We start from the raw sequence: 18,425 nt of genomic DNA on the forward strand, positions 1-18,425 counted from the left end.
CTCTACCCCTATAATTTTCAGGAACAGACTGGTTATTCCCTGGGGATATTGGAAAGCTGATCTTCCTGCCTGCCCAGGGATTAAGTCTCCATTGGCAGAGGACATGGCTGTTCCCTGGGGTGACTAAAGCTATAACTTCCAGACTAAATCATGCTTATGTTTAGCCACTTTTGTTCTCTTCTTTTTTGTTAATATTTAACTAGCTGACTGCCTATTGTATACAACCTTCTCAAGATCAAGCCCTTCCTTCCACTTGTGGAAACTCAGGAGGCTGGTTCGCTAAGTATGAAATCCTTCCTAATCACTGCTTAGTACTGAAGCCTATTTATACAGAGGAGTAATAACACGAAGCAGTGAACAATGTATAAAATTCATTTTGAGTTTATGCCATTACTTTTCCAAACTTAGTTCATGTGTACAATACATCCTCACTTAGGCCAACGATAGGTTCTTGGAGACTGCAACTTTAAGGAAAAGTATTTTAACAAAACAGATTTTACCTTAGACTGATAAATAATCAACTATTAAGTTCTTATGGTATATTTGTGGTCCCAAACACATCGCCAAATTTCTAAATAAAGACCCAAAAGATTTCTAATATTAAACATTCAATAAATGTGAGCCACACACACATTTACGAAGTATTAATAAAAAACAGGTAAAATAATTCTTTTCCAACCAGATTATTCCAGTTCAGGGTCTAGGGTGGCCCACAGCCTCTTCTGGCAGCTTAGGGTACAAAGTGGGAACCAATCCTGGACAGGACACCCTTCCTTCACAGGCACCATCACACACACACACACACACACACACACACACACACACACACACGAGCGTGCATGCACGCCCACTCTCAATGTAGACACGCCAATTCATCCCACGTGCATGTCTTTGAATGTGGGAGCAAACCTGAGCACCCAGTGGAAAACCCACACAGACCTGGTTCTGGAGAACGTGCCAGACAGCGGCCCCTGCTGGAAATCTTTTTTTTATTTTCCTCATCAATGTTACAATGAAACAAAATTGAATTAAATGACATTATTTGAGGACCTGCTAAAATCAGGTCCTACCTTGCACATTGCTTAAAACATAGCTGTCTGTTCTCCCTAAAAGAAAGGGAACACTGTTATTAGCTATAAAGTTTATAGGGAAAAAGTAATCTCAAACGAGTCATCAGATGGAAAGAAACAAATATACTGTCTCAATGAAGTTGAAATTCTAGGAAGTCTTTTTCCTACACATAGTGAAAGTAATGATTTAAAATAAACCCAGGGCTTCAAACAATTATTTGCACAATATTGCCTTCAAGTCGTCCTAGTAAAAAAGGTAAATTGTATATTTTCCATCTTTGATCTGTGAATCAACTGTTCATTTTAAGTCAATAAATGTAGAATTAGACCTTATGACTGCCCTCAGCGAGCTTAGCCTGGGCATGGATACAAAAAAACGAATCAAAACAACCAAAAAAAGCAATCTGTGGTAATTACAACAGAAGGTACAAGCAAAATTAAGCGCTTAGAAGAAAGCAGGACCACAATTACACATTTGCCACTTATGGTCAGGAAGATTTCACGGAAATGGCCGCACTATGACTCAGCCATAAAACCTTTTGCCAGCTAGCACTGAAAGAGAACATTCACAATGTGGGAACCACGTAAGCCAGCCACAGGATATGTTTGGGGAACAGTGCTTTATGTAGCTTGCTTTTTAATCAAGATATACAAATACATAAATAAATAGTAGTAGATAAAGACAGAAATTAGACAGTTGTTCTTAGTAAAATCATCTTCAACTCTGGGAAAATGAGAGAATTCAATTTTGGTATTTGGAAGACACTTCTGGTGCCCAGGTGAGATACCTACTTTTTGTACCTCAGCGTCTTGTCTGCCTCTCTCAAACCTCATCACTTTCCCTACATCAGTCCCCAACTGTTTGTATATAATACAAACATTCGTTTTCAGATTCTTTAAAATGAATATTATCAGATCTGACAGGTTTATTTTTCCTACTGTCATTTTTAAACAGAAGTTTTCTCTATTTTTAATGCATAAACTAGTAAAGAAAACTATTAATATATTTTGTCTTAAAATGATAAAGCAACAAAGTTTTGGAGGGAAACATCTCACCACACAGAATAAAATGGAAAAATAACATTTTTCAGTTAATGAGTTGGGAAAGGTGGGAGCAAAATGGCGTATAAAAACAGATGAGGCAGCCCTGGCTGGAGTGGCCCTGTTGGTTTGCTACTGTCCTGTAAAACTGAAAAGGTTGCAGGTCCAATTCCTGATCAGGGTACATGCATAAGTTGCAGGTTCGGTTCCCGGTCAGGGTGAATACGAGAGACAACCAATCGACGCTTCTCTCCCTCTTTTCTCCCTCCCTCCATCTCTCTAAAATCAATAAGCATGTCCTCTGGTAAGGATCTTTTTTCACTTCCCTGGGTCTCACTCCATACCTCTCAGAATCTTCATTTAAAAAACAAAAAACAAAAACAGAGGAGGCAGACTGGTAGTCAGAAACAACCCCATAAATATTTAAAAGAACACCGATATTTGTGGCAGAAAATATTAGTCAGGCTTTTAACCAAAAAAGTGAAACTAAAGTAACAATGGCGAAATAAGAAAAGTGTTTTATGGCTTGGATGACTTTCTCCTCCTCTCCCTCCCCCTCCTCTTCTTCCTTTTTCAAATCTAACAGAAATACTCATCTAACAAAGACTCAGAACTTAATAAATAATAAGAATGGGATTTCTAACAAAGCATTCAGGACTATCTTCACAGGTTTTCACACTTCCAGAGTTACAATCCCTTTCAGGAAAAAAGGACTCAGTAACTATACAATAGAGCACCTCTGTTTACCAACCCGCATGATATACCCAAAATGAACTGCTTAATAGTTGAGTTAGTACTATTGTTCTTCTTTAGCTGGAATCACAAAGACCTGGATATAAAAAGCAGAGTTACAGATTGATTATTAATGACAGAATTATCAAATAATATTTCTTCAAGATCCACAATAAATCCAAGAAGCTAAACTTCTGTTCTTAAAATCCTTCTGGTATAAAAAGGGTCTGGGTTTGGTTACCGTTTTGGCAGGCTTGTAAGAACACCTTACTCTTGGTAAAGCAACAATTCATGATTCATGAGGCTAGATTCATTCAAACAAAACACACACACACACACATTGCTAAGCAACATACAAAGGCTCACCCACCTCTGAGCCCAAGCCAGCAACCAGGAGCTAACAGAGCTGCTTTGTACTTCCACTCTGCCTACAATCCCTGTACTATGTTGTGGATTTTCTAATTGTGCTGACAAAAGGTTGTGTTTAATTTTTATTTGTGGTACACTATTTTTGCCCATGCACACATTTTTAATGCTATTTCAGGTATGAATTTAATGATGTAGTTCTTGTGTCCGTGCGTACACGTGTGAATACACTGATCTGGCTACCTGAGAATCCCTCTAAAATAAAAATGCACTGCTCTCCACTTTCTCCCAATGAATTTAATTATTTTCTGCGCCAAACAATAATTCTTCCACATGCAATTACTCATAATTTATTCAGAAAATCTCAAATCAAGTAACATGTGCAAGTCATTGTTTGTGCAGTGGCATTACAGATGCCAATGGCACTTCTGCCTAGCACTATCTCCAGGCGCTTCTCTGCATCCTTGCCCCTCATCAACATGCTTATGCAGGGAGCTGCAGTGTTAATTCCACAGACCATGTTCCCTAGCTCTAGTGACTTGGCACCGGGCTGGGACCAAACCCAACACATCAGAATTCCCTGCCTCAAATCTGGAACCTGGTGGAGGACTCACTCCACTGACAGAAACTGGGATTTAGAAATATGAAAACTCTTAATCGTTGTACTATTGTGTGGAGGTAAAGGGTGTAGCTCGAAGAAAGAAAAATGAAGCCAACACACAAGAAGAGACACAAGGTGAAGAGAGCACCCTGAAAGGCTGAGTGTTCTAATTCTACTTGTTCCAGAGGCCAGACTGTGGTCGGCTGTTTATTATTCTGTTTATCTCTGGACTTTATATTAGACTCCCATGTAGCTTTCTAAAGTACTCCTTTTATGCTTCAAACAGGCAGGCAGGCTTTTGCCTATCATCAAAAGATTCTTCACTAACACATTATTGGTCCCATTTTTTATAGCAATTCGAAAAGGCTTTTTTCCCCGAAGAACTCAAAATAAAAAGTGTCACAGATGTTTTAAAGAATAAACTGTGCACTCTGCTCTATAGAAATGTTTTTTTTAAAAAAGAGGTTAAAAGGCTGAAATGAGTAGCATAATAATCTGAGAAATCAATGATATACATACAATGCTAAATTAAAAATTGTGAAAATTACTCTTCTTTGTCCTCCAATCTATGTGCTTCAAACTCAAGACTAGCACAGTCACCAGAAAACAGGTTCGGCTCTCTGTGGCAATTAATAAACCCTTTGATGAATAAAGTTGGGTGTAGTCTTCTTTGAGCACCAAGATCAATTTTAAATGTCTGGTTGAAAAGCCTTGGGAAGCCCAGCTTTCCTGATTTAAAAAAGAGAAAATTATTTGTGATTATTTTTCTTTCTCTTTTTGAACACAGGATCTGACCGTAGGTTAATAACAACAGCTGTGACTAAAAATGAATGAAAACTATTTTCAGATCTTCCCATGACCTAGGAACATTATCAGCCTAAAAATAAAATAAAGGAAAATAAAAGCTTAACATTTTTTATAAAGTAACTGAAACTCTTTCAAGCCATTCTGGACAAGTTCAAGGACTTATAGGTGTTTGTTTGTTTGTTTGTTTTTTAATGAAGGTGGTGGGACAAAGGAATAAGAAAAGAATATGATCATGATGAACATTTATGAAGGTATGTCCAGAGAGTCAAACAATATACTTCAGAGCAAGTTAAAAATTATACATTGAATAAACCTTATGCTCTTTCATAATTTGCAGGATCAGTATTTCTGTTTCGGAGGATTGGTGTTCTGTCTTCAATAAATATTTCCTGGGTTTTTTAGACTGTAAGAACAGACTGTAGAGTATGAACACAAATTTTAACTTGAATCTTTAACAAGTAACATTAAATTACTCTTAAGAAAACTATAGCAAATAAAACATGGTGCAAAATGTTTGAGTTTTTCAGCTAGAGTAAAGATCTGCCGAAGAGAAAGAACAGCAACCACTGAAAATTCTCCTTTTGAGACAGGGAGTTTAAGTCTGCTTGCCTTACTGCCTAGAAGATCAAGGGTAAGGTCCCCATCTCTCAACAAAGCAGCATTTTACGTAAAATCTCACTTTTTGTAGCGGCTGGATAAAACAGGAATTAGTAAGTAAGTAAGTCAGTGATGCCTGTGGAAGTTCAGAAGGATTTCCTCCCTTTTATGAGTAGCTCAAAAAAGCCTATGGCAAAAGTCATGAGGAAATCCTGGGTCTGACGCTCAGTCATTCTTTTCCTCTGAATCAAATCCACATTTCCTTTGGCGCACATGAATGAAGGATACTCTTCCAGTATCCCCCTCTTCCACAAAGTGGAGAACATCAGACTGTTAGAAACTGCTAAGCCCCAAGTTGCTCTTTGAATGTGTTATTTCTTTACATAAAGGGATCCATGACCACATGGGATTTTAACAAATCTGAGTTTATGTACCACTAATAATGAAGGGCAGCAGCAATTAAATGACTAAACACTAAAATACTTAACTGATTTCAGAGATGTTAACATATGTGTCTTGTGGGGGTAGGGGATTTAAAACACTCTCCCCCAACCCCCGAACTCTTTAGCCTATCTCAAAATTGCCACAACCAACTGACATCAAAGAACTGCCAGCTCTACTTTTACCAAGATTCTTTCCTTTCAAACCTTTCCTCCTACTACTGCCATAATCACCTCAGGTTAGACCTACATGACCTCAAACTTGGTCTGCTGAAAAGGATTTATTTCTGGACATCACTCCACAAACCACTTCGCAGTTTCCAATCAAACCCATCACTGCACACTCTCCAGATTCACTCACCTAAAGGGCGAACAAGGTCACAAGAAAGCTTCACAGACCATACCGCACTTTGCCTCAACCTCCCTTTCTTTACAGACCAACATTTCCCAATAAGCATGCGCAAGGAATTGCTTCAGAGCACTTTTGTGCATTTTACTAAAAATGGGGGTTTCATGATTAACTACACTACTCTGTACAATTTTAATAGAAGACTTCTCAGAATCTGTAAGTTTGAACATTCCTAGGAGGTGTCTATAGCATCCAAAGTTTCCCAAACTGATGTCACTGTAGGAATGTCTCTGTGCACGTTATCTCTTGAGACTAGTATTCTTGGCAAAACACACTATGACTTACAGCTTCTCGTAATTATTCCTCTGATTTCTGTCTCTAGTCCTTACACACTCTAGATCTTTTGTCAAAGATGCATTTCCCCCTCATGGCTTCCCAAGTGTACTGATATTTATTGGTACTTATCAGTTGAAGGCCCCATTCAAACACCAGTTCATTTTTAAAGCCTTCCCTGGGGTCCTTAGCTGGCAGTAATACCTCACAGAGAATACTGAATTTGCTTTTCTTTCGCTATCTACCACCTTCTACTTTCTACTAAGCTATTTTTCTAGAATTTTATTCAATCCCTATAATCCCTTTGAAAGCAGTATTTGGGCCTTATTCATCTTTTTATTCTCCTCAGCACCCAACAGTGGGTTTTAATTATTTCTTAAGTGAGAAATTCAAATGTGGCATAATCCTTATAACTTCTTATAACTCCCTGTGACCCCTGTCACACAACAAGCTCCTTCAAATGCCCTCTGCTTTGTGAAAAATGAATTAAAAACTCAGCATTTCCAATACTCACCCCATCTTTAAAATCATATAGGAATAAAATCTAACATTTTCAAAAGAAAAGGAGTGTAGTTTTAAAGTTTTACTAAACACTGTTACTTTATCTTGTCATGTGTAACAAAAATACTTAAAATCGATGTTTTGGGGGAGGAGGTGAAAACCACAGAAGAGTGTTTGTTCTTGTAAAAGATAACCTTATAAAGTCATTTGTCTTGATTTACCTGAAATTAAAAACTCAATGGTCCTATTTGACTATAACTGTCCAGGAAACATTTTTCTTCCTTTTTTGTTTTAATAAACTAATATACTCTAGACTAGATTTCAGAGCTTTGACTTTTGCTGGTATTCATCAAATTCACCTGTCATCAGGGAGCCCTCCACCTAGTCAGGACTACAACTAGTGAGGTACAAGTTCTCCTTTGGAAACATAAAACTCTAGTAACTTGAAAGATTCTGACCATCCCTTATGTATTTCCCACGATGTGTTCTAATGCGCATCACTACTGAACAGGCACATGTTAAGTACAAAGCTAGATCTGATTCTATTAATTACAGCAATAACAACCAGCACTTACTGTCACTTAGCATGTGCCTGGGAATGCTATGTGCTTTTACATGCTTTATCTTATTAAACCCTCACAACGGGTCTGTGAAGAAATCATTACTATAATCATGTCCACAAAAGAAAATGTAAGAAAGTGTTACGTAATTTATCCAAGTTCACATAGCTAGTAATGACAGTTCCAGGAGTTTAACTGAGGTAGCCTGACTCCAGAGCCCAACTCTGTGCCACCATCCAATCCTACCAGCCTTCTGCTAAGACATACAAGAAATACTATGCAGTCGCATCATGGTTGGGGAGTCACTCCTCTCCACTGGCACACTCCTTGTCATGATTGACCGTCTGAAGACACAACGCCAATATATTGGAGAGCAGTAATGTCTGGACTCCTTCCTAGATAAGTGAAGTACGTTCCCTAGGAAGAAGACACAGTGTAAAATATAAACATGACTTACAAAAATTTTGATATAATTAATAGATGTATGAATTAATTACATAGACTTAATTTATTAGTTGCCTCTGTGTTCCTCAAAATAAAACTGGAAAACCTTTGTCAGTTTCTGGAAGATAGCCACGCCAGAATCAGTCCCTTCTCCGTTACCTCTGTCTCCACCAGTTTCCCCACTTTCAGTACCAATGGCCACCATCAGTGAACAAGACAATATAAAACAAAACATTTAGCATTGCCCTCTCTACATATAGTGAAATAAGAAATGATGTAGGAATCTGTAGGCACCACGGACTGCTACATTCTTTCCCTCAGGATTCAATAAATTCCCTTGCTCAGGGACAACACTGAAGAATTAGCTGCTTGGAATTCCAGAGCAGGGCTACCCTATCACTGAGCATTGCACCCCTCACCTTGGGGAAAGCAAGTCTAAGCAACCTAAAAATGCACATCATTAGTAGACTACCAAAAATATCTGAAGCTACAATACCATTATCGATATAAACTCGCAGTTTGTTCTGTAAATACTAAATACCAAGATGAACATGACAATAAAACCTTCAATGTCTACATTCCACAAGCAATGGGAGGTAGATCTGAGAATGTGAAACAGAATTGCGGCAGGGTTGCCTGCCAGGAGGTGCTGGAATGACTGGGAAATGGGTGCCAGTTTGAAGGTCCGTGGTTGAGAGTCATTCTAGGCCAAGGGACAAGTGTATCAAGGACAAACCTTTCAGGAACCGCCAGGTGATAAACCTACGACTTCAAACTGACTACTACATTAGTCCAAGCAACTGAGCTAATTACCAATATCAAAATCTCTTTAGGTTCTTCATAAAAATATCCGTATTTCCTGGTCTTGTGCTACTAATTATAAAGTAACAAAAATCTTGAAATCAGAAACTAAAATCTACCTTTTAACAGCAAGAGCCAGACTATGATGAAGCAAAAGTAATGTGCCACTTCCAGAGTGAAAGCAAAATGAAGTCTGACAACTAATACCATATCCCCATCCAACTCATCTATAAAATATATCCACTTAAAACACATTTCAGTGCGTTCTAGTGATGGGACAAGGAGGAAAGAGTGTTTTAAAGAAAGAGGCACCACTGTAATTTAAAAAAAAACAGAGGCCCTTCTAGAAGTTTGCCTTAGGAATTCAGAATGTAAACCTACCCTACTCAATGAGGTGCGCAAAATCAATTAAGAGTATTTCTGCCTTGAGAGACTTACAATAAAGATCAAATATGACTGAGAACATCCACCATGAGATGTTTGCATAATCTTCAATTCTACATGGTCTTTAAGATTGTCAGTGTTGTTTTCATTTTTTAATTTACTTCTTAGTATAACCTTTTAGTCATAAAAGATCTGAATTCAAACCTCAGTAGTTTGTAAGAGATTTTACACCTGACTGTGATGATGAAAAGGTTACTTTTAGGAGTAATGAAATCAGCTTGATAAATGAGAAGAAATTGGGTGTGTTTTTATAATACGAGCAATTTCAGTAAAGAAACTGAGATTTGAAAATAGTAGACTCTAACATCTCAGCTTTGCAATGATTTAAGAAAGAAAAAGGATAAAGAGCTGGGATGAAAAAAAAAGAAAAACAAAAAAACCCTACCAGGAAACAGCTTAATACAGCTTTAATAAGGGACATAAGAGGAGAAAGCCTAGTTCTGTGCTTGTTGGCCTCAAGTTTCCTTATCTAAGGTAAAACAGGAGTAGAAAATACCCTTTTGCTCCCATGATTATCTGAAATATTATATGGGCATTGAATTCTAGAGTAACTAATGAAGTGCTTAACATGTATTAGGAAATCAAAACACATTAATTCTCTTTCCAAGTCATCCTCTTTGAACCGTGTTTGATTTTGTTTTAACAATCGTTTATTGAGTGCTTATTATATTTCAAGGCATGTATTAAGTGCTGGTGACACAATGAACAATACGTGAAACATGTTTACATGTATTTAATGATACTGGAAAAATAGAAGGGACACAACAACTAATGTATCATATATATTATCATGAAAGTGTAATAAAACACACATAAAAAATGTAATTCCACTGAAAAAAAGTAAAAGGAAAACCACAAAGACTGACTTTTTGATTTGACCTTGAAATATAAGCAAGAAATTGTCATGGCAAAAAGACAAGAAAGGTCACATCAGAAAAAGGAGACATTAATTCAGTAAATATTGATTAAGCAGCCTAGTGTGTGCCGGGCCCTGAACTGGCACCAAGTATGTCTCAGCAGAGGTCTGGAAAGGTAAATATATATGGTATCTCGCAGAAAAATCAAGCACATGCTGTATACTCCCTCCCTCAATGCCTACCCCCACACTTCCACATTAAAGTAAATATTAATCGACACAGTAATTTTTAAAATATTCTTAATTATTGTACAAATGTGTAGATTTAGTATTCCGCTGCAAGTGTTCTCCAGAGAAATTCTTTATAGATTTAAAATAAATATACAGTCTTAAAACACAAGCATCTTTTATATCTAAAACATTTCAAAAAACAGTACAAACTATCTTTGCAAGAAAGCTAAGCAATCTGAAAAAAATGTTTTATTTAATGAATAGCTAAGACACCAGACTACAATCTTTCCAGCTCCATTAGTGGTCATAGCTGATGATGTTAGAATGAAATCATTTTTTTTAAATATGCTTTAAAATTTACCAAATGCTACAAATAATGTCCAATGCATATCAATTAAAATGAAATATCATTAGTTAGGGCAAGCCTCATTATGAACTGGAAAAGCTCAAGATATGTTCATGTTAAACCATCAAATAGCCAAGCATTCTACTGGCCCTAATTGCTTGTTTTTCTTTCTTTTTAAATGAGCAACAGTCTTTTATTAAAAAAAACCTCATTTAGGTGCATAGAACACACTAAAACTTAACATGAAATTTCCTTTATTTTTTTATTTTTTGGTATTTTATATATTTATGTATTTGAAAGAGAGAGAGACATAAAAACCTATTTGTTCTTCCACATTTTTATGCATTCATTGGTTGATTCTTGTATATGCCCTGACCAGGACTGAACCCATAACTTTGGAGTATCAGGACAATGACCTAACCAACTGAGCTACCCAGCCAGGGCCAGCAGATTTCCTTTTAAATCATAGAGACCGAACAGTAAAACTTCATTCTTATAAAGCCAATAGAAATACTCAAATGAATAAGACTTGGCCTAAAGACCAGGTGGAGTTACCTTGGTACCCTGACACTTTCACTAAAATATTTACTGTTTTCCACCTCAACTCTTGAAGAAATAGTAGGAGGACATATTATATATATTCTTACCTCTGATGGTGGAAGGGAGGAAGTGGGGAGGGAGGCTACTGAAAACAAGGCCCTGACTTGTGTGGCTCAGCTGGTTGGGTTTTGTTTGCAAAGCAAAAGGTCACAGGTTCCATTCCCAGTCAGGGCACATGCCTGGGGTACGGGTTCAGTCCCTGGTAAGGGTGCATACAAGAGGCAACCAAAAGATGTTTCTTTCTCACATTGATCTTTCTCCCCTTTCTCCCCTTTCTCCCTCCCTCACCCTCCCTCTAAAAGTAAATAAGTAATGTCTTTTTTAAAAAAGAAAACATAGCTCCTTACTTTTTATTTAATACAATATACCACAGATCACAACCTTTATTACTGCTATTTCAAAGGATTTCGTTTTACTGAGACGTAAACACTGTTCCTCTCTCACAAAATAGATAAATTATGAATACCCTGGTATGTTCTAAACAGAATTCATTTTTTTAAAGCTGATGTAAACTAAACCTTTGAAGAATTACTACCGTAATATATAATATAAAAGTGTACCTTTAGTGCATTTACAAATGCAATAATGTAACTGAAAGCAGTTCTTAGAAAGGTCTGAACAAATTCAAGTTATTATTATAAAATTGTCCACTTATTGTTACGTAGCAATGGGCCTAGAAAATTTACCATGCTTTATATAAAACTTTCAAACCATTTAGACCCATTACAAACCATTAAAATTATCAGCTCCCATCTGAACCATACAAAAATATGCCTATGTCCCCATTAATCCCAAAATGAAACTATTTCAGGTGGGTGATCAATTAGGATTTTTAAAGCCTAATTCATATTCTCACAAAGAGCTCAGTCAAGTCATGTGACTAAAAGTCAGAAGTATAAGATTAGTCTAAACCAGCGATTTTCAACATTTTTCATCTCACGGCACACATAAACTAATTACTAAACTTTTGCAGCACACCAAAAAAATAGATTTTTTGCCAATCTGTCAAAATAATAGGTATAATTATGATTTATTTGTACCAAATGGCTATTGTTGTATTTATTAGATGTTGTTGTTGTTTTTTATTTGACAATCTAAGGAAAAAAGGTCAATGGCCCTGACTAAACAGTGAGGTATTGCATGTTTTAAAATTTCTTGCAGCACTCTGGTTGAAAACCACTGGTCTCAGCAAATGTTACCACTAGCATATAGGTATGTTGTGTTCTTAGATACACACATACACACATACACACACACTTCATGAAATTTATTCAATTTTATTTCTTTATTTTACCCTGATTATAATATTTAAAATATTTTATCATTATTTAATTTCCACAGCACCTTCTAAACTCTTTTTTTTAATTTCTAAGTAACTTTCACTTTCTTTTGAATAGCTATGAGGAAGGCACTTAAGCTTACCAGACAGTGTCACAGGAACACAATTCACAAACCATAACAGAGAAGACAGGACATCTTTCTTTTAAATGATTTTTAAAAGAGAAGGCCTGCGCCCCAAATCAGAGATCTCCTAGGCAATCCTAAAGGAGATATTTGATCCTAACCATCACTAGCTGGTTGTGGCCGACAGACGTATTTTTCATCCATTTAAACAACAGTCTGAGAACTACCACATGGGTAAAATGATCCCTCAGGAGGATGACAAACTAGCCTAGAAAAGAGCATGAAGTGAAGCAACAATATTATCTTGTCTCTGGGACAGTTCACAACCTCTCTGAGGAGGCAGGTGGATATACTAAACACTACAGTTTCTGAGAGCAATTAGAGGATTTTTCTCCTGAACAAACCAGTCTCCTTCAATAGACAAGCAAGCATATGGGACTTTCTTTAATAAGCCTTTTTACTTAGTTTCAAAACAACTCATACTCGAGCATACCTAAAAATTTCTGAACCTCCCTTCCACCTTCTTTGGAGAAATGCGTAACACATAGGACAGCAGAGCACAGCTGTGAACAGCAGAGTAGATCCATCACGTAACAGCTAATGATCTTCAGTAAACCAAAACCTGAAATCTCAGCTTACTTGCCTGCTCTACGAATCAGACAAAGAACTTGCCATATATGTGGCAATTTCATTCATATATATATATGTGTGTATATATATATATATATATATATATATGAAATGAGATAGTGCATGTAGAACACGACAGGCACTTTATAAACTCAATAAATGTTAACTAGTTGGAAAAAAAAAAGTAACCTCTGAAATAATGGAGTCTCTCTTATGCTGGCCCATTCCAAAATAAATTCAGATAAACAGAATTATTTCACCACAAGAAAGGAAACTAAATATTTCTCACATGTAAACCTTGCCAGCACACTGTCACGAAAATACCTATGGTTAAGATTCTCCCAAATAAGTTCTACAGTTGTTTAGAACAATTTCAAAGCTTAAAATCTTCCACAAGCTTGGATTGCAATGGCCATGATGACAAGGTCTAATATTATGAGTCCCACAAATATGTAATTAACTAGCTTCTCCTAAATTAGTTGGTCTTTTGAGGACAAAGAGTTTGACTGGAGGTATCTGTACATCTATTAGTAATAGTGTGGGGTATTTAAAAAAAGAAAACACCTTTTTTGATGTAGAACGGCCTCAACATAACCAGGAATGGCTTAGATCTGAATTTACTACAGCATCCAGGGAGAGGCTACACAAAGACGAAGAGTCTCACCCAAGAGCCTGGCTCGGATGATGGAAGTGGGAGAAAATGATAGTTTTCTATCTTGTTAGTGCATCATTTTAAAGCAGTTCCTTACCTACTACTTGAAAGAGCGGTGCTGACCCCAGCAATCATTAGCAGACTACTCTTAAGGGACAAGTCACAACAGTTGTGGAGAGCAATCATGACTCTGTGAAGAAGTAAACTCCTTCAGTAGTCTAAGAAATAAAGTCCTCTAGTATTATGTATAGTAGCTTGGTCACTATGTGAAGCTGGAAAAGATTTTCAGAAGAGCCAGTACTCAGAAACCATAATGAAAACAACCTGCTATGTGCTTTGTGGTCATCAAAAGTATTCTAATAAAAAGTGAGCTCTCAAAGAAATCACACTAGAAATAAACATTTTGGCATTATGACTAAACACAGTTGAGAATAAAATCCAACTAATTGCCCGCCCCACTCCCACCCCACCCCCATAAAAAACAATATAAAAGGCAAGAATTATACTTCTTACAGATTTTGGAGCAAAAGAGGCAAAGTGACAAAGGATATCCTCAGTCTTTATACAAAAAAACTAATTTCTAAATTGCTCTTTGGGATCTCAAAGGACATTTTTCCAAAAGACTGTTTAAAACAATGATTAGTTTCCCAGGATAGCCTTCCTAAATATTCATAAGTAGTTTAAATCTAGTTTTATGGGGTAGATCTTATATTTTGTATTTAAATTAGAAAATGACAAAATAATGAAGTAGTAATATTAGCAATTAAAACAGTAAAATGACCCAACTGAAGGAATTATTTTAAAATATATCTCATCCGCAAGTGCTTAAAGAAAAGCAAATTTGAAAATCTGTGGAGGAAAAATATTTAAAGATATATGAAGTCTGAAAACAACTTTTGACATTTTGCTCACTTTAGAAACTGACGCAAAGCTATTTTCTCTAAAACACCGTTTCTTTTCCACGCTTTGAGGAGATATTGACACTAATTTCAACAACTGAGATTATTTAAGGCACATAAATGAAAGGGAAGAGTTGGTAGCTAAATAACAAAAGCTCCCAATCACTAAGTAACTTTTTCACCTAAAATGATACGCTGAGAACTCACATTATTTTATTTTAGCCTCAATACAACCCTGCACATAAAGTAGGTGTGATTTTCCCCATTTTATAAGAAGCAATGGCACAGAGTACAAGCTAATTTGACCACGGCCAATGGGTATAAAGAAGATTCAAGCATGCGGACAGTCTGGTTCCGCAACCTTAGCCATTATGGTGCATTGCTTTTGTCAAAAGGTTTTCCTGAAATGTAGAGGACCAAACGTGAGAAGACAGAAAAGAACAGAGGTAAGTTATTGCTAGAAAGCAATATAATGAGATTTAAAAAAGAAATTAAATGAGTGCCAAGTGTTGCAACAATGAAGACACACCCCAAAAGTAACAGGAAGGCAATGCTATCTATCCCGGTTGGGTGAGGTGGGGTGGGGGAGAAGGGGAGAAGCACATCAATATAGTTTTATAGGCCATGAGGAGAGGGAGTTAACTTGAAAGACAGGTACCATCATTGGCCAGAAGGTGTCACTTATTCCTAAGAGGCGCAAGGTTCAATGGAGGGTGTTAGAGCTAATTTGATTTATTAAACCACTTCTCATCACAGGACTTTTAAAAAGAGGTGTCTCTGTGAGTGAACCCCACTACCACTTCCAATTCTGCTCATGAGTGAGGGAATAAAGGAAGATCTGCCATGCCACTTTTAAATGGATGCCAATCCCTGGCTCTTGTCTCTACCTACTCTTTCACACACATTAACACTAAACCATAATTATTCTACTGTAACTTTCTTCTTCGTTCAAATGGCAATTGCCAGCAAGAATTTTTCTAAGAAGAATATGCTCTATCACTACCAGGGCACAGAGAAGTTTGATTTAAGAGAGCAGTTGGCTGCTTGTCACAGTAGGGGATGGAGAAGAGAAAGACAATCCGCATCCATCTCTCTACTTTTGTCTAACAAACTTCTAGCTCTCTTCATCTGCCTTCATCTTTCCTCCTCTGATTCGGGGATCAAATCAAAGAACTGTTGCTCCCCTCAGATGCAATGCATTATCAACTAACAAGGAGAGATGGTGACCTAGAGCTGCCCCGGTGATGAGGTAGACAGAGAAAAGCCTAAAGCAAAAGAAGATGAGGCTTTAAGACTGAAACTTGAACACATTACTAAATACAAATACCACCTCTTCGGCTCTTACTGATCAGCAGCTTCTTAATTAATCACCAAATAATGGCTCGCATTTACACAGCTCCTACTGTGTGCCAGGCACACAATAGATACCTCCAATCTTTTATCAGCCCTAGGAGTTGAATATGCTTTCCCACTAAAATGAAGATCAAAGAAAAATATCTTAAATATGATTATATAATTATTAAGTAATGGATCCGTATTCCAATCAGATCTCCAAATCTATCTTCTTTCCATTACACAAAGATATATTTCCAATACAAGGGACACATTGAGACTTGCTTAGAAATACTTCCTTGCAGTCAAGAAATTACTTTTTAAAATAGAAAAAAAATATTAGATCAATTCAAATAAATATTGATAAAGTTCTTTACTAAATAGGAATTGAATATTTAGGAAAGAAACAACAGTTGAATATCTTTTCCAATTCCCTCTACTTCCCAATATTTCACAATGAAATTGGGGCCTTGGTGGAAGAATGCGGAGGGGGAATGAATGAACAAAGTAACATCTTTGTTTATAAGACTTCAGATAAAATGAGGGTGAAACTCTGATTCACCAGTGAATTCCCAGAGCCATAAATTCTGGTCCATGGCAAGTAATCAATATATTGTTTTAATAAAACAATTAATTAATTAATTAATTTTAAAAATATTAGTCATACTAATACGTGACTCAGCCAGTCTTAGTTCAAAGGGCTTATTTAACCTTGGAAAAATTACACTAAGTTCATGATAATTGAATCTCCTTTAACATATTATCTTTATTAGTCCTGCTATGATTTCAGAATTCTAAAATCTATGCTTTAGGGAAAAGAGAAGGATAGAAAAAACTGGCCAAACATCAAGGAGTAAAGTCCACACTGAATGACAGGGTCTATGACCCTGCAAATGAGTCCATGCTGTTCCTAATTAGTCTTCCAAATGTTAGCGAAATTAGTGTGTTGAAAGTGAAAACTCAGTTACAATCAGATACAGATTTCTAAATGTTAGTAAGGTTTCCAGAGTACATAATTACATACATTTTGCCTGTTATGCACCTCAACCACATGCTAATTCTAAGCATTACTTGAAATTCTGATTCTGAATCTGAAAGAAATTCCGATTTATACAACAAACAAGAAAATATATAGAAAGAAGAAGGTTCCCATCTTATCTTTTTTATTTTTTGCTTGGAGTTGTTGGCTGTAGGAAAAATTTGAAAGTAGTTTCAGTTAGCTTTGGCATCCTTTCACCTCCATTTTCTTGCAAAGCTCCTACTACTTAATGTTCACATTGCTGAAGGACTCCATCATGTCCCCATGTAGGATCTGGGTGGTAGTTCTCCCTCACTAAAGACTGAAAGCTCCGAAAATTTCTAAATTCCTCCTTCCTTCCAGTCAAAACTCTTCCCCAACCCACCTCGGGGCAACTGATTTTTGGTAAGTGTTAAGAAGGAAACAATGTGATTAAATTAATTCACACTAAAACATTTTTTTATTTAATTTTCAACAGATGATATATTTGCGTGTTCCCAAAAATTTTTAAATTAAACTTGTGAAAATTTCCCCTTCCACAGGTAACCTCTGCTATTAGCAACTTGTGGATTCTTTCTAAATTTCTTTATATATATGCGCATATATGCAAGAAGGAATACATTTTATTTTCTCTCCTGTTTAATAGAAAAGCTAGAACACTATACATGCAGTCGGCACATTTTTTATCTTTAATAAAATACCTTAAAAATATTTCCATATCAGTATATAAGAACTGCCTCATTATTTTATTTTATTGAAGAGTTAGGGAATATTCTACTGTATGATTGGACCATAACTGATTTGAATAGTTCTCTATTGATGGACATTTAGTTGCTCTTTAACCTTTTGCTATTAAAAACAATAATGCAATAAACATCTTGTACATAGATATTTTGAATAAATTCCAGAGGAGGTGTTATTGCATATACCCATCTATATTTGATGTTGCCAATTACTCTCTACGGTATGAGCTCCAGTTTACACACCAGAATGTAAGAGAATTTCTGCTTCCAAAACCTTTGCTAAGAGAAGTGTTATCAAACTTCTGCATATGTGCCAATATGATAGAAAAAAATGGCATTCCTCTGTCATTTTAATTTGCATTTCTTTATTATAAGGGTAGTTGAGCATCTTTTCATCTGTTCAAAGTCCATATTTTGTCCTTTGCAAATAGTTTATTTGTATCCTTCCTACAACATGAACTTTGGGTACCCACATAAACCCCTGCAAAGCATTTGATGTTCTTTAAGAAGACTTAATCACCCAAATTAGCCGTAAATGGTGCTCTTTCATAAAAAATAAAAACGTGAAATGAAAACTGTAGGCCGTGAACCTTAAACAAATAGCCAGATATTTCACCAGCAAAATGGG

At 36.4% G+C, this 18,425-nt stretch overlaps 1 protein-coding gene across 2 annotated transcripts in view; it reads right to left on the reverse strand.

Annotated features, from left to right (window-relative positions):
• The window catches only part of PTPRK (protein tyrosine phosphatase receptor type K), a 495,428-nt gene that overhangs the window by 400,703 nt on the left and 76,300 nt on the right, over window positions 1-18,425 (reverse strand). The window lies entirely within an intron of this gene.

This window comes from Furipterus horrens, unplaced genomic scaffold (genome assembly GCF_987537825.1).
Source record: "Furipterus horrens unplaced genomic scaffold, mFurHor1.1.pri manual_scaffold_6, whole genome shotgun sequence".
Taxonomy (NCBI): domain Eukaryota; kingdom Metazoa; phylum Chordata; class Mammalia; order Chiroptera; family Furipteridae; genus Furipterus; species Furipterus horrens.